This window comes from Bombina bombina, chromosome 5 (genome assembly GCF_027579735.1).
Source record: "Bombina bombina isolate aBomBom1 chromosome 5, aBomBom1.pri, whole genome shotgun sequence".
Lineage (NCBI taxonomy): Eukaryota > Metazoa > Chordata > Amphibia > Anura > Bombinatoridae > Bombina > Bombina bombina.
Window position 1 is genome coordinate 113456724 of NC_069503.1, and position 18290 is coordinate 113475013.

General features: G+C 42.2%; 1 pseudogene; it reads left to right on the plus strand.

Annotated features, from left to right (window-relative positions):
- LOC128661372 (zinc finger protein 721-like) overlaps window positions 1-18290 on the plus strand; it is a 411744-nt pseudogene that overhangs the window by 71465 nt on the left and 321989 nt on the right.

An 18290-nucleotide genomic window follows, 5' to 3' on the forward strand; every position in this document is an offset into this window, starting at 1 on the left:
AAAGGACATATCTCTGCTCTTTCTGTTTTATTTCACAGAAAGATTGCTATACTTCCTGATATACACTATTTTGTACAGGCTTTAGTTCGTATTAAGCCTGTCATTAAGTCAATTTCGTCTCCTTGGAGTCTTAATTTGGTTCTGAAGGCTTTATAGGCTCCTCCATTTGAACCTATGCATTCTTTGGACATTCAACTACTTTCTTGGAAAGTGTTGTTCCTTTTGGCTATCTCTTCTGCTAGATGAGTTTCTGAGCTATCTGCTCTTTCTTGTGAGTCTCCTTTTCTGATTTTTCATCAGGATAAGGCAGTTTTGCGGACTTCTTTTCAATTTTTACCTAAGGTTGTGAATTCTAACAACATTAGTAGAGAAATTGTTTTCCCTTCTTTATGTCCTAATCCAAAGAATTCTTTGGAGAAATCCTTACATTCTTTGGATGTGGTACGAGCATTGCAATATTATGTGGAAGCTACTAAAAATTTCAGGAAGACTTCCAGTCTATTTGTTTTATTTTCTGGTCCTAGGAAAGGCCAGAAAGCTTCTGCTATTTCCTTGGCTTCTTGGTTGAAACTTTTGATTCATCAAGCTTATTTGAAGTCGGGTCAAACCCCGCCTCAGAATTTCAGCTCATTCTACTAGATCAGTCTCCACTTTGTGGGCTTTTAAGAATTAAGCTTCAGTTGATCAGATTTGAAAAGTAGCAACTTGGTCCTCTTTGCATACATTTACTAAATTCTACCATTTTGATGTATTTGCTTCTTTGGAAGCAGTTTTTGGTAGAAAAGTTCTTCAGGCAGCTGTTTCAGTTTGCTTCTTCTGCTTCTGATTTAAGTTTTTTTTCTTTCAAAAGTGAAAATAAACTTATTTTTTGGGTTGTGGATTATTTTTTCAGCAGAATATGGCTGTTTTTATTTTATTCCCTCCCTTTCTAGTGACTCTTGAGTGGAAGACTCCACATCTTGGGTATTGATATCCCATATGTCACTAGCTCATGGACTCTTGCCAATTACATGAAAGAAAACATAATTTATGTAAGAACTTACCTGATAAATTCATTTCTTTCATATTGGCAAGAGTCCATGAGGCCCACCCTTTTTATGGTGGTTATGATTTTTTGTATAAAGCACAATTATTTCCAAATTTCCTTTGTTGATGCTTTCTACTCCTTTCTTTATCACCCCACTGCTTGGCTATTCGTTAAACTGAATTGTGGGTGTGGTGAGGGGTGTATTTATAGGCATTTTGAGGTTTGGGAAACTTTGCCCCTCCTGGTAGGATTGTATATCTCATATGTCACTAGCTCATGGACTCTTTTTTACCTCTGTAATTACCTTGTATCTAAGCTTCTGCAGACTGCCTCCTTATCTCAGATCTTTTGACAGACTTGCATTTCAGGCAATTTGTGCTGACTCTTAAATACCTCCACGTGCATGAGCACAATGTTTTTTATATGAAACACATGAACTAACACCCTCTAGCTGTGAAAAATCTAAAATACATTAGAAAATTAGAAATTAGCATAGGAGCCTCCTAGGATTAGCTTTCAACTAAGAATACCAAGAGAACAAAGCAAATTTGATAATAAAAGTAAATTAGAAAGTTGTTTGCAATTACATGCCCTATCTGAATCATGAAAGATTAATTTGGACTTTAATATCCCTTTTAAGGGGCAACTATAACACACACAGTGTTAACTCTACTAAATGTTTGTGCTGAATCAATAGAACATATGTAATATCCTAAACAGCTGATCTGTATAACATGAATTGTTATGTGTGCCTTTAATTATACCATACGTACAGTTAATCAGAACCATTATTTATTATTATCTGTCTAAACCATTTAATATACTTTTTACAGACACGGCCAGAGCACTGAGCGATATCGGGTATTGATGTAACTGGAGTGAATAAGGGAACCTTCTTCCTTAGCACAGACATTGGAGCCTGTTATCAGCATGAACTTATATGTGAGTAAAATAGATATTATGCTGACTTTAATTACTAGGAAAATAGAATAAATAATTCATTAAACAAATATAAACTATTATAATTATATCTGCATCTTTTAAGTAAATTTTTTTACAGTTATAAAGAAAGAGCAACCCCAATTGGGATGAGGGTCAGGGCAAAATGTAAAAGAAAAAATAACATTTAGACAAAATATTCAATTTCCTCATATAGCAGTTTTAGGAATGGGAAAAATGCAAACAGCATAGCCCTCTGAGCATAAAGAAGGCAAGAGGAATATAGGAAGTGGGGTAAAATAAAACCACATTTCTCCAACATAGGTGTGTCCGGTCCACGGCGTCATCCTTACTTGTGGGATATTCTCTACCCCAACAGGAAATGGCAAAGAGCCCAGCAAAGCTGGTCACATGATCCCTCCTAGGCTCCGCCTTCCCCAGTCATTCTCTTTGCCGTTGCACAGGCAACATCTCCACGGAGATGGCTTAGAGTTTTTTGGTGTTTAAATGTAGTTTTATTCTTCAATCAAGAGTTTATTTTAAAATAGTGCTGGTATGTACTATTTACTCTGAAACAGAAAAGAGATGAAGATTTCTGTTTGTATGAGGAAGATGATTTTAGCAACCGTTACTAAAATCGATGGCTGTTTCCACACAGGACTGTTGAGATGAAGTATCTTCAGTTGGGGGAAACAGTGGGCAGACTTTGCTGCTTGAGGTATGACACATTTCTAACAAGACTTGGTAATGCTGGAAGCTGTCATTTTCCCTATGGGATCCGGTAAGCCATTTTCTTAGTTTTAAATATAAGAATAAAGGGCTTCACAAGGGCTTTAAAGACTGGTAGACATTTTTCTGGGCTAAAACGATTACTTTATAAACATATTTAATGGTTTATAACTTTGAAGAGTTATTTTAATCTTGGGAATTGTGTTAAAAAAACGGCAGGCACTGTATTGGACACCTTTTTCACTGGGGGCCTTTTCTAGTCATAGGCAGAGCCTCATTTTCGCGCCACTAATGCGCAGTTATTTTTGAGAAGCAAGGCATGCAGATGCATGTGTGAGGAGCTCAGATCCACTGAAAAAGCTTATTGAAGGCGTCATTTGGTATCGTATTCCCCTCTGGGCTTGGTTGGGTCTCAGCAAAGCAGATACCAGGGACTGTATAGGGGTTAAATGTAAAAACGGCTCCGGTTCCGTTATTTGAAGAGTTAAAGCTTTCAAATTTGGTGTGCAATACTTTTAAGGCACTGTGGTGAAATTTTGGTGAATTTTGAACAATTCCTTCATACTTTTTCACATATTCAGTAATAAAGTGTGTTCAGTTTAAAATTTAAAGTGACAGTAACGGTTTTATTTTAAAACGTTTTTTGTGCTTTGTTATCAAGTTTATGCCTATTAACATGTCTGAACCATCAGATAGACAATGTTCTGTATGTTCGGAAGCCAAGGTTCCTCCATTTAAATATATATGATGAATGTGACAAACAAAGTAGGGACAATGATGCCACTGATAATAATGTTGCCCAAAATGATTCCTTAAGTGAGGGGAGTAAGCATGGTACTGCATCATCTCCTTCTATGTCTACACCAGTCTTGCCCACTCAGGAGGTCCCTAGTTCATCTAGTGCGCTAATCCTCCTTACTATGCAACAATTAACGGCTGTAATGGATAATTCTATTAAAAACATTTTAGCCAAAATGCCCACTTATCAGCGAAAGCGCGACTGCTCTGTTTTAGATACTGAAGAGCATGAGGACGCTGATGATAATGGTTCTGACATGCCCTTACACCAGTCTGAAGGGGCCAGGGAGGTTTTGTCTGAGGGAGAAATTTCAGATTCAGGAAAAATTTCTCAACAAGCTGAACCTGACGTTATTACATTCAAATTTAAATTGGAACATCTCCGCGCTCTGCTTAAGGAGGTGTTATCTACTCTGGATGATTGTGACAATTTGGTCATTCCAGAGAAATTATGTAAGATGGACAAGTTCCTAGAGGTCCCGGTGCCCCCCGAAGCTTTTCCTATACCCAAGCGGGTGGCGGACATTGTAAATAAAGAATGGGAAAGGCCCGGCATACCTTTTGTCCCTCCCCCTATATTTAAGAAATTATTTCCTATGGTCGACCCCAGGAAGGACTTATGGCAGACAGTCCCCAAGGTCGAGGGGGCGGTTTCTACTCTAAACAAACGCACCACTATCCCTATAGAAGATAGTTGTGCTTTCAAAGATCCTATGGATAAAAAATTAGAGGGTTTGCTTAAAAAGATGTTTGTTCAGCAAGGTTACCTTCTACAACCAATTTCATGCATTGTTCCTGTCACTACAGCAGCGTGTTTCTGGTTCGAAGAACTAGAAAAGTCGCTCAATAAAGCATCTTCTTATGAGGAGGTTATGGACAGAGTTCAAGCACTTAAATTGGCTAACTCTTTTACCTTAGACGCCACTTTGCAATTAGCTAGATTAGCGGCGAAAAATTCAGGTTTTGCCATTGTGGCGCGCAGAGCGCTTTGGCTAAAGTCTTGGTCAGCGGATGTGTCCTCCAAGAACAAATTGCTTAACATCCCTTTCAAGGGGAAAACGCTGTTTGGCCCTGACTTGAAAGAGATTATTTCAGACATCACTGGGGGAAAGGGCCACACCCTTCCTCAGGATAGGTCTTTTAAGGCTAAAAATAAAACAAATTTTCGTCCCTTTCGCAGAAACGGACCAGCCTCAAATTCTACATCCTCTAAGCAAGAGGGTAATTATTCTCAAACCAAGCCAGCCTGGAGACCGATGCAAGGCTGGAACAAAGGTAAGCAGGCCAAGAAGCCTGCTACCGCTACTAAGACAGCATGAGATGTTGGCCCCCGATCCGGGACCGGATCTGGTGGGGGGCAGACTCTCTCTCTTCGCTCAGGCTTGGGCAAGAGATGTTCAGGATCCTTGGGCGCTAGAAATAGTTTCTCAAGGTTATCTCCTGGAATTCAAGGAACTACCCCCAAGGGGAAGGTTCCACAGGTCTCAATTGTCTTCAGACCAAATAAAAAAACAGGCATTCTTACATTGTGTAGAAGACCTGTTAAAAATGGGAGTGATTCATCCTGTTCCATTAGGAGAACAAGGGACGGGGTTTTACTCCAATCTGTTCATAGTTCCCAAAAAAGAGGGAACATTCAGGCCAATTTTGGATCTCAAGATCCTAAACAAATTTCTCAGGGTTCCATCGTTCAAAATGGAAACCATTCGGACAATTCTTCCTACCATCCAGGAAGGTCAATTCATGACCACGGTGGATTTAAAGGATGCGTATCTACATATTCCTATCCACAAGGAACATCATCGGTTCCTAAGGTTCGCCTTTCTGGACAAGCATTACCAGTTTGTGGCACTTCCATTCGGATTAGCCACTGCTCCAAGAATTTTCACAAAGGTACTAGGGTCCCTTCTAGCGGTGCTAAGGCCAAGGGGCATTGCAGTAGTACCTTACTTGGACGACATACTGATTCAAGCGTCGTCTCTGCCACAAGCAAAGGCTCATACGGACATTGTCCTAGCCTTTCTCAGATCTCACGGGTGGAAAGTGAACGTAGAAAAAAGTTCTCTATTCCCGTCAACAAGAGTTCCCTTCTTGGGAACAATAATAGACTCCTTAGAAATGAAGATTTTTCTGACAGAGGCCAGAAAATCAAAACTTCTAAGCTCTTGTCAAGTACTTCATTCTGTTCTTCTTCCTTCCATAGCGCAGTGCATGGAAGTAATAGGTTTGATGGTTGCGGCAATGGACATAGTTCCTTTTGCGCGAATTCATCTAAGACCATTACAACTGTGCATGCTCAGACAGTGGAATGGGGATTATACAGACTTGTCCCCGACGATCCAAGTAGATCAGAGGACCAGAGATTCACTCCGTTGGTGGCTGACCCTGGACAACCTGTCACAAGGGATGAGCTTCCGCAGACCAGAGTGGGTCATTGTCACGACCGACGCCAATCTGGTGGGCTGGGGCGCGGTCTGGGAACCCCTGAAAGCTCAGGGTCTATGGTCTCGGGAAGAATCTCTTCTCCCGATAAACATTCTGGAACTGAGAGCGATATTCAATGCTCTCAAGGCTTGGCCTCAACTAGCAAAGGCCAAATTCATAAGGTTTCAATCAGACAACATGACGACTGTTGCATATATCAACCATCAGGGGGGAACAAGGAGTTCCCTGGCGATGGAAGAAGTGACCAAAGTAATTCAATGGGCGGAGATTCACTCCTGCCACTTGTCTGCAATCCACATCCCAGGAGTGGAAAATTGGGAAGCGGATTTTCTGAGTCGTCAGACATTTCATCCGGGGGAGTGGGAACTCCATCCGGAAATCTTTGCCCACATAACTCAATTATGGGGCATTCCAGACATGGATCTGATGGCGTCTCGTCAGAACTTCAAGGTTCCTTGCTACGGGTCCAGATCCAGGGATCCCAAGGCGACTCTAGTAGATGCACTAGTAGCGCCCTGGACCTTCAACCTAGCTTATGTATTCCCACCGTTTCCTCTCATTCCCAGGCTGGTAGCCAGGATCAATCAGGAGAGGGCTTCGGTGATCTTGATAGCTCCTGCGTGGCCACGCAGAACTTGGTATGCAGACCTGGTGAATATGTCATCGGCTCCACCATGGAAGCTACCTTTGAGACGGGACCTTCTTGTTCAAGGTCCGTTCGAACATCCGAATCTGGCCTCACTCCAACTGACTGCTTGGAGATTGAACGCTTGATTTTATCAAAGCGTGGGTTCTCAGATTCTGTCATTGATACTCTTATTCAGGCTAGAAAGCCTGTAACTAGAAAAATTTACCATAAAGTATGGAAAAAATATATCTGTTGGTGCGAATCTAAAGGATTCCCATGGAACAAGATAAAAATTCCTAAGATTCTATCCTTTCTACAAGAGGGTTTGGAGAAAGGATTATCTGCAAGTTCTTTGAAGGGACAGATTTCTGCTTTATCTGTTTTACTTCACAAAAAGCTGGCGGCTGTGCCAGATGTTCAAGCTTTTGTTCAGGCTCTGGTTAGAATCAAGCCTGTTTACAAACCTTTGACTCCTCCTTGGAGTCTCAATTTAGTTCTTTCAGTTCTTCAAGGGGTTCCGTTTGAACCCTTACATTCCGTAGATATTAAGTTATTATCTTGGAAAGTTTTGTTTTTGGTTGCAATTTCTTCTGCTAGAAGAGTTTCAGAGTTATCTGCTCTGCAGTGTTCTCCTCCTTATCTGGTGTTCCATGCAGATAAGGTGGTTTTGCGTACTAAACCTGGTTTTCTTCCGAAAGTTGTTTCTAACAAAAATATTAACCAGGAGATAGTTGTGCCTTCTTTGTGTCCGAATCCAGTTTCAAAGAAGGAACGTTTGTTGCACAATTTGGATGTAGTTCGTGCTCTAAAATTCTATTTAGAGGCTACAAAGGATTTCAGACAAACATCTTCCTTGTTTGTTGTTTATTCTGGTAAAAGGAGAGGTCAAAAAGCAACTTCTACCTCTCTCTCTTTTTGGCTTAAAAGCATCATCCGATTGGCTTATGAGACTGCCGGACGGCAGCCTCCTGAAAGAATCACAGCTCACTCCACTAGGGCTGTGGCTTCCACATGGGCCTTCAAGAACGAGGCTTCTGTTGATCAGATATGTAAGGCAGCGACTTGGTCTTCACTGCACACTTTTACCAAATTTTACAAATTTGATACTTTTGCTTCTTCGGAGGCTGTTTTTGGGAGAAAGGTTTTGCAAGCCGTGGTGCCTTCCATCTAGGTGACCTGATTTGCTCCCTCCCATCATCCGTGTCCTAAAGCTTTGGTATTGGTTCCCACAAGTAAGGATGACGCCGTGGACCGGACACACCTATGTTGGAGAAAACAGAATTTATGCTTACCTGATAAATTTCTTTCTCCAACGGTGTGTCCGGTCCACGGCCCGCCCTGGTTTTTTAATCAGGTCTGATGAATTATTTTCTCTAACTACAGTCACCACGGTATCATATGATTTCTCCTATGCATATTCCTCCTTTACGTCGGTCGAATGACTGGGGAAGGCGGAGCCTAGGAGGGATCATGTGACCAGCTTTGCTGGGCTCTTTGCCATTTCCTGTTGGGGTAGAGAATATCCCACAAGTAAGGATGACGCCGTGGACCGGACACACCGTTGGAGAAAGTAATTTATCAGGTAAGCATAAATTCTGTTTTTCTCTTGTAAGGTGTATCCAGTCCACGGATCATCCATTACTTGTGGGATATTCTCATTCCCAAGAAGAAGTTGCAAAAGGACACCCACAGCAGAGCTGTTATATAGCTCCTCCCCTAACTGCCATATCCAGTCATTCTCTTGCAACTCTCAACAAGCATGGAGGTAGTAAGAGAGAAAGTGGTGAAATATAGTTAGTTTTTTCTTCAATCAAAAGTTTGTTATTTTTAAATGGTACCGGAGTTGTACTATTTTATCCCAGGCAGTAAATAGAAAAAGAATCTGCCTGTGTTTTCTATGATCTTAGCAGGTTGTAACTAAGATCCATTGCTATTCTCAAATATGACTGAGGAGTGAGGTAACTTCAGCGGGAGAATGGCGTGCAGGTTATCCTGCTATGAGGTATGTGCAGTTAAAGATTTTTTCTAGAGATGTAAATGCTAGAAAATGCTGCTGATACCGGATTTATGTAAGGTAAGCCTGGATACAGTGATTTAATAGCGACTGGTATCATGCTTACTTTCAGAGGTAATACTCTTATAAATTTACAATATTAAACGTTTGCTGGCATGTTTAAACGTTTTTATATATGTTTTGGTGATAAAACTTTATTGGGGCCTAGTTTTTTCCACATGGCTGGCTTAAATTTGCCTAGAAACAGTTCCCTGAAGCTTTCCACTGTTGTAGTATGAGTGGGAGGGGCCTAATTTAGCGCTTTTTTGCACAGTTAAAATTACAGACTGAGACATCCAGCTTTCTCCAGGAGTACCCTGAATGCTAAAGGACATCTCTAAAGGGCTCAGAGGCTTTCCAAAGTTGTTTATTTGGGAAGGTAGGGCCACAGCAGAGCTGTGGCAGTTTGTTGTGACTGTTAAAAAACGTTTTTGATCCATTTTTTTTAATTATGGGGTTAATCATCCATTTGCAAGTGGGTGCAATGCTCTGCTAGCTTATTATACACACTGTAAAAATTTCGTTTGTTTTACTGCCTTTTTTTCACTGTTTTTCAAATTCTGACAAAATTTGTTTCTCTTAAAGGCACAGTACCGTTTTTTATATTTGCTTGTTAACTTGAATTAAAGTGTTTTCTAAGCTTGCTGGTCTCATTGCTAGTCTGTGTAAACATGTCTGACATATAGGAAACTCCTTGTTCATTATGTTTAAAAACCATGGTGGAACCCCCTCTTAGAATGTGTACCAAATGTACTGATTTCACTTTAAGCAATAAAGATCATATTCTGTCTTTAAAAAATTTATCACCAGAGGAATCTGACGAGGGGGAAGTTATGCCGACTAACTCTCCCCACGTGTCAGCTCCTTTGACTCCCGCTCAAGGGACTCACGCTCAAATGGCACCAAGTACATCTAGGGCGCCCATAGCGTTTACTTTACAAGACATGGCGGCAGTCATGGATAATACACTGCCAGCGTTATTAGCCAGACTACCTGAATTTAGAGGAAAGCGAGATAGCTCTGGAGTTAGACGAAATACAGAGCATACTGACGCTTTAAGAACCATGTCTGATACTGCCTCACAATATGCAGAAGCTGAGGAAGGAGAGCTTCAGTCTGTGGGTGATGTTTCTGACTCAGGGAAGATGATGCAACCTGATTCTGATATTTCTACATTTAAATTTAAGCTTGAACACCTCCGCGTGTTACTCAGGGAGGTTTTAGCTGCTCTGAATGACTGATACAATTGCAGTGCCAGAAAAATTGTGTAGACTGGATAAATACTATGCAGTGCCGGTGTGTACTGATGTTTCTTCTGTTATGTGTGATCAGTCCACGGGTCATCATTACTTCTGGGATATTATCTGCTCCCCTACAGGAAGTGCAAGAGGATTCACCCAGCAGAGTTGCTATATAGCTCCTCCCCTCTACGTCACCTCCAGTCATTCTCTTGCACCCAAAGACTAGATAGGAGGTGTGAGAGGACTATGGTGATTATACTTAGTTTTTATAACTTCAATCAAAAGTTTGTTATTTTACAATAGCACCGGAGCGTGTTATTACCTCTCTGGCAGAGTTTGAAGAAGAATCTACCAGAGTTTTTCTTATGATTTTAACCGGAGTAGTTAAGATCATATTGCTGTTTCTCGGCCATCTGAGGGAGGTAAAAGCTTCAGATCAGGGGACAGCGGGCAGTTGAATCTGCATTGAGGTATGTAGCAGTTTTTATTTTCTGAATGGAATTGATGAGAAAATCCTGCCATACCGTTATAATGACATGTATGTATACTCTACACTTCAGTATTCTGGGGATGGTATTTCACCGGAATTACTCTGTAAAAGTACATTAAACCTTTTAATAGGTATTTTTCATGTTAAACGTTTTTGCTGGAATGTAGAATCGTTTGCATTTCTGAGGTACTGAGTGAATAAATATTTGGGCATTATTTTTCCACTTGGCAGTTGCTTGTTTTAATTATGACAGTTTCGTTTCTCTCTCACTGCTGTGTGTGAGGGGGAGGGGCCGTTTTTGGCGCTCTTTGCTACGCATCAAAAATTTCCAGTCAGTTACTCTTGTATTTTCTGCATGATCCGGTTCATCTCTAACAGAACTCAGGGGTCTTCAAACTTCTTTGAAGGGAGGTAGATTCTCTCAGCAGAGCTGTGAGACTTATATAGTGACTGTGATTTAAAACGTTGCTCTGTAATTTTTATGTTTAAAATTTAATTAGTGTTACTTTACTAATGGGAACAAACCTTTGCTAAAAAGTTGTGTTGTTTTTAAAGAGTGATGCTATAACTGTTTTTCAGTTCATTATTTCAACTGTCATTTAATCGTTTAGTGCTTCTTTGAGGCACAGTACGTTTTTGTTAAATAAGATTGTAACCAAGTTGCATGTTTATTGCTAGTGTGTTAAACATGTCTGATTCAGAGGAAGATACCTGTGTCATTTGTTCCAATGCCAAGGTGGAGCCCAATAGAAATTTATGTACTAACTGTATTGATGCTACTTTAAATAAAAGCCAATCTGTACAAATTGAACAAATTTCACCAAACAGCGAGGGGAGAGTTATGCCGACTAACTCGCCTCACGTGTCAGTACCTGCATCTCCCGCCCGGGAGGTGCGTGATATTATGGCGCCTAGTACATCTGGGCAGCCATTACAGATAACATTACAAGATATGGCTACTGTTATGACTGAAGTTTTGGCTAAATTACCAGAACTAAGAGGCAAGCGTGATCACTCTGGGGTGAGAACAGAGTGCGCTGATAATTCTAGGGCCATGTCTGATACTGCGTCACAGCTTGCAGAGCATGAGGACGGAGAGCTTCATTCTGTAGGTGACGGTTCTGATCCAAGCAGATTGGATTCAGATATTTCAAATTTTAAATTTAAATTGGAAAACCTCCGTGTATTACTAGGGGAGGTCTTAGCGGCTCTTAACGATTGTAACACTGTTGCAATACCAGAGAAAATGTGTAGGTTGGATAAATACTTTGCGGTACCGGCGAGTACTGACGTTTTTCCTATACCTAAGAGATTAACTGAAATTGTTACTAAGGAGTGGGATAGACCCGGTGTGCCGTTCTCACCCCCTCCAATATTTAGAAAGATGTTTCCAATAGACGCCACCACACGGGACTTATGGCAAACGGTCCCTAAGGTGGAGGGAGCAGTTTCTACTTTAGCTAAGCGCACCACTATCCCGGTGGAGGATAGCTGTGCTTTTTCAGATCCTATGGATAAAAAATTAGAGGGTTACCTTAAGAAAATGTTTGTTCAACAAGGTTTTATATTGCAACCCCTTGCATGCATCGCGCCGATTACGGCTGCGGCAGCATTTTGGATTGAGTCTCTGGAAGAGAACCTTAGTTCAGCTACTCTGGACGACATTACGGACAGGCTTAGAGTTCTTAAACTAGCTAATTCATTCATTTCGGAGGCCGTAGTACATTTAACCAAACTTACGGCTAAGAATTCAGGATTCGCCATTCAGGCACGTAGGGCGCTGTGGCTAAAATCCTGGTCGGCTGATGTAACTTCTAAGTCCAAATTACTTAATATACCTTTCAAGGGGCAAACTTTATTTGGGCCCGGTTTGAAAGAAATTATCGCTGACATTACAGGAGGTAAGGGCCACGCTCTACCTCAAGACAAAGCCAAAGCTAAGGCTAGACAGTCTAATTTTCGTCCCTTTCGGAATTTCAAAGCAGGAGCAGCATCAACTTCCACTGCACCAAAACAGGAAGGAGCTGTTGCTCGTTACAGACAAGGCTGGAAACCTAACCAGTCCTGGAATAAGGGCAAGCAGGCCAGAAAACCTGCTGCTGCCCCTAAGACAGCATGAACCGAGGGCCCCCGATCCGGGATCGGATCTAGTGGGGGGCAGACTCTCTCTCTTCGCCCAGGCTTGGGCAAGAGATGTCCAGGATCCCTGGGCGCTAGAGATCATATCTCAGGGATACCTTCTAGACTTCAAATTCTCTCCCCCAAGAGGGAGATTTCATCTGTCAAGGTTGTCAACAAACCAAATAAAGAAAGACGCGTTTCTACGCTGTGTACAAGATCTATTATTAATGGGAGTGATCCATCCGGTTCCGCGGTCGGCACAAGGACAAGGGTTTTACTCAAACCTGTTTGTGGTTCCCAAAAAAGAGGGAACTTTCAGGCCAATCTTGGATTTAAAGATCCTAAACAAATTCCTAAGAGTTCCATCGTTCAAAATGGAAACTATTCGGACAATCTTACCCATGATCCAAAAGGGTCAGTACATGACCACAGTGGATTTAAAGGATGCATACCGATTCACAAAGATCATTACCGGTATCTAAGGTTTGCCTTCTTAGACAGGCATTACCAGTTTGTAGCCCTTCCATTCGGATTGGCTACGGCTCCAAGAATCTTCACAAAGGTTCTGGGTGCCCTTCTGGCGGTACTAAGACCGCGAGGAATTTCGGTAGCTCCGTACCTAGACGACATTCTGATACAAGCTTCAAGCTTTCAAACTGCCAAGTCTCATACAGAGTTAGTTCTGGCATTTCTAAGGTCGCATGGATGGAAAGTGAACGAAAAGAAGAGTTCTCTCTTGCCTCTCACAAGAGTTCCATTCTTGGGGACTCTTATAGATTCTGTAGAAATGAAGATTTATCTGACAGAAGACAGATTAACAAAGCTTCTAAATGCATGCCGTGTCCTTCATTCCATTCAACTCCCGTCAGTAGCTCAATGCATGGAGGTGATCGGCTTAATGGTAGCAGCAATGGACATAGTACCCTTTGCACGCCTACATCTCAGACCGCTGCAATTGTGCATGCTGAGTCAGTGGAATGGGGATTACTCAGATTTGTCCCCCACTCTGAATCTGGATCAAGAGACCAGAAACTCTCTTCTATGGTGGCTTTCTCGGCCACATCTGTCCAGGGGGATGCCATTCAGCAGGCCGGACTGGACAATTGTAACAACAGACGCCAGCCTACTAGGTTGGGGCGCTGTCTGGAATTCTCTGAAGGCTCAGGGACAATGGAGTCAGGAGGAAAGTCTCCTGCCAATAAACATTCTGGAATTGAGAGCAGTTCTCAATGCCCTTCTAGCTTGGCCCCAGTTAAAAACTCGGGGGTTCATCAGGTTTCAGTCGGACAACATCACGACTGTAGCTTACATCAACCATCAGGGAGGGACAAGAAGCTCCCTAGCAATGATGGAAGTATCAAAGATAATTCGCTGGGCAGAGTTTCACTCTTGCCACCTGTCAGCAATCCACATCCCGGGAGTGGAGAACTGGGAGGCGGATTTCTTGAGTCGCCAGACTTTTCATCCGGGGGAGTGGGAACTTCATCCGGAGGTCTTTGCCCAAATACTTCGACGTTGGGGCAAACCAGAGATAGATCTCATGGCGTCTCGCCAGAACGCCAAACTTCCTCGCTACGGATCCAGATCCAGGGATCCGGGAGCGGTTCTGATAGATGCTTTGACAGCACCTTGGAACTTCGGGATGGCTTATGTGTTTCCACCCTTCCCGCTGCTTCCTCGATTGATTGCCAAAATCAAACAGGAGAGAGCATCAGTGATTCTAATAGCGCCTGCATGGCCACGCAGGACTTGGTATGCAGATCTGGTGGACATGTCATCCTGTCCGCCTTGGTCTCTACCTCTAAGACAGGACCTTCTGATTCAGGGTCCATTCAAACATCAAAATCTAACTTCTCTGAAGCTGACTGCTTGGAAATTGAACGCTTGATTTTATCAAAACGTGGTTTTTCTGAGTCGGTTATTGATACCCTGATACAGGCTAGGAAGCCTGTTACCAGAAGGATTTACCATAAGATATGGCGTAAATACCTATACTGGTGTGAATCCAAAGATTACTCCTGGAGTAAGGTTAGGATTCCTAGGATATTGTCTTTTCTACAAGAGGGTTTAGAAAAGGGTTTATCGGCTAGCTCATTAAAGGGACAGATCTCAGCTCTGTCCATCTTGTTACACAGGCGTCTGTCAGAAAATCCAGACGTCCAGGCCTTTTGTCAGGCTTTAGCTAGGATCAAGCCTGTGTTTAAAACTGTTGCTCCGCCATGGAGTTTAAACTTAGTTCTTAACGTTTTACAGGGTGTTCCGTTTGAACCCCTTCATTCCATTGATATAAAATTGTTATCTTGGAAAGTTCTATTTTTAATGGCTATTTCCTCGGCTCGAAGAGTCTCTGAGTTATCAGCCTTACATTGTGATTCTCCTTATCTGATCTTTCACTCAGACAAGGTAGTTCTGCGTACTAAACCTGGGTTCTTACCTAAGGTAGTCACTAACAGGAATATCAATCAAGAGATTGTTGTTCCATCCTTGTGTCCAAATCCTTCTTCAAAGAAGGAACGTCTTCTACACAATCTGGATGTAGTTCGTGCCCTCAAGTTCTACTTGCAGGCAACTAAGGATTTTCGACAAACGTCTTCCCTGTTTGTCGTGTACTCTGGTCAGAGGAGAGGTCATAAGGCTTCGGCTACCTCTCTCTCCTTCTGGCTTCGTAGTATAATTTGTTTAGCCTATGAGACTGCTGGACAGCAGCCTCCTGAAAGAATTACAGCTCATTCTACTAGAGCTGTGGCTTCCACTTGGGCCTTTAAGAATGAGGCCTCTGTTGAACAGATTTGCAAGGCTGCAACTTGGTCTTCGCTTCATACTTTTTCCAAATTTTCCAAATTTGACACTTTTGCTTCTTCGGAGGCTATTTTTGGGAGAAAGGTTCTTCAGGCAGTGGTTCCTTCTGTATAATGAGCCTGCCTATCCCTCCCGTCATCCGTGTACTTTTGCTTTGGTATTGGTATCCCAGAAGTAATGATGACCCGTGGACTGATCACACATAACAGAAGAAAACATAATTTATGCTTACCTGATAAATTCCTTTCTTCTGTTGTGTGATCAGTCCACGGCCCGCCCTGTTTTTTTAAGGCAGGTAAATATTTTTTAAATTATAATTCAGTCACCACTACACCCTTGGCTTCTCCTTTCTCGTTGGTCTTTGGTCGAATGACTGGAGGTGACGTAGAGGGGAGGAGCTATATAGCAACTCTGCTGGGTGAATCCTCTTGCACTTCCTGTAGGGGAGCAGATAATATCCCAGAAGTAATGATGACCCGTGGACTGATCACACAACAGAAGAAAGGAATTTATCAGGTAAGCATAAATTATGTTTTTTCCAATACCTAAAAGGTTTACAGAAATTATTACTAAGGAATGGGATAGACCAGGTGTGCCGATCTCTCCCCTCCTATTTTTAGAAAAATGTTTCCAATAGACGCCACCACACGGGACTTATGGCAGACAGTCCCTAAGGTGGAGGGAGCAGTTTCTACTCTAGCAAAGCGTACTACTATCCCTGTCAAGGACAGTTGTGCTTTTTTAGATCCAATGGATAAAAAGTTAGAGGGTTACCTTAAGAAAATGTTTATTCAACAAGGTTTTATCCTTCAGCCCCTTGCATGAATTGCTCCTGTCACTGCTGCTGCAGCGTTCTGGCTTGAGTCTCTGGAGGAGGCTTTACAGGTAGCGACTCCATTGACAAGCTTAGAGCACTTAAGCTAGCCTATTCCTTTGTTTCTGATGCCATTATTCATTTGACTAAACTAACGGCTAAGAATTCTGGTTTTGCATTCCAGGCGTGCAGAGCGCTATGGTTTAAATCATGGTCAGCTGACGTTACTTCAAAGTCTAAGCTGCTTAACATTCCCTTCAAGGGGCAGACCCTATTCGGGCCTGGTTTGAAGGAGATTATTGCTGATATCACTGGAGGAAAAGGTCATGCCCTTCCTCAGGATAGGTCCAAATCAAGGGCCAAACAGTCTAATTTTTCGTGCCTTTCGAAACTTCAAGGCAAGTGCGGCATCAACTTCCTCTAATGCAAAACAAGAGGGAACTTTTGCTCAGTCCAAGACGGTCTGGAGACCTAACCAGACCTGGAACAAAGGTAAGCAGGCCAAAAAGCCTGCTGCTGCCTCAAAGACAGCATGAAGGAACGGCCCCTATCCGGTAACGGATCTAGTAGGGGGCAGACTTTCGCTCTTCACCCAGGCGTGGGCAAGAGATGTCCAGGATCCCTGGGCTTTGGAAATTCTATCCCAGGGATATCTTCTGGACTTCTTACACTGCGTACAAGACCTCCTAGTTATGGGAGTGATCCATCCAGTTCCAAAGGAGGAACAGGGAAAGGGATTTTACTCAAATCTGTTTGTGGTTCCCAAAAAAGAGGGAACCTTCAGACCAATTTTGGATCTAAAGATCTTAAACAAATTTTCTCCAACATAGGTGTGTCCGGTCCACGGCGTCATCCTTACTTGTGGGATATTCTCTTCCCCAACAGGAAATGGCAAAGAGCCCAGCAAAGCTGGTCACATGATCCCTCCTAGGCTCCGCCTACCCCAGTCATTCTCTTTGCCGTTGTACAGGCAACATCTCCACGGAGATGGCTTAGAGTTTTTTAGTGTTTAACTGTAGTTTTTATTATTCAATCAAGAGTTTGTTATTTTGAAATAGTGCTGGTATGTACTATTTACTCAGAAACAGAAAAGAGATGAAGATTTCTGTTTGTATGAGGAAAATGATTTTAGCAACCGTCACTAAAATCCATGGCTGTTCCACACAGGACTGTTGAGAGCAATTAACTTCAGTTGGGGGAACAGTGAGCAGTCTCTTGCTGCTTGAGGTATGACACATTCTAACAAGACGATGTAATGCTGGAAGCTGTCATTTTCCCTATGGGATCCGGTAAGCCATGTTTATTACGATTGTAAATAAGGGCTTCACAAGGGCTTATTAAGACTGTAGACTTTTTCTGGGCTAAATCGATTCATTATTAACACATATTTAGCCTTGAGGAATCATTTTATTTGGGTATTTTGATATAATAATATCGGCAGGCACTGTTTTAGACACCTTATTCTTTAGGGGCTTTCCCAAAGCATAGGCAGAGCCTCATTTTCGCGCCGGTGTTGCGCACTTGTTTTTGAGAGGCATGGCATGCAGTCGCATGTGAGAGGAGCTCTGATACTTAGAAAAGACTTTCTGAAGGCGTCATTTGGTATCGTATTCCCCTTTGGGCTTGGTTGGGTCTCAGCAAAGCAGATACCAGGGACTGTAAAGGGGTTAAAGTTCAAAACGGCTCCGGTTCCGTTATTTTAAGGGTTAAAGCTTCCAAATTTGGTGTGCAATACTTTTAAGGCTTTAAGACACTGTGGTGAAAATTTGGTGAATTTTGAACAATTCCTTCATGTTTTTTCGCAATTGCAGTAATAAAGTGTGTTCAGTTTAAAATTTAAAGTGACAGTAACGGTTTTATTTTAAAACGTTTTTTGTACTTTGTTATCAAGTTTATGCCTGTTTAACATGTCTGAACTACCAGATAGACTGTGTTCTGAATGTGGGGAAGCCAGAATTCCTATTCATTTAAATAAATGTGATTTATGTGACAATGACAATGATGCCCAAGATGATTCCTCAAGTGAGGGGAGTAAGCATGGTACTGCATCATTCCCTCCTTCGTCTACACGAGTCTTGCCCACTCAGGAGGCCCCTAGTACATCTAGCGCGCCAATACTCCTTACTATGCAACAATTAACGGCTGTAATGGATAATTCTGTCAAAAACATTTTAGCCAAAATGAACACTTATCAGCGTAAGCGCGA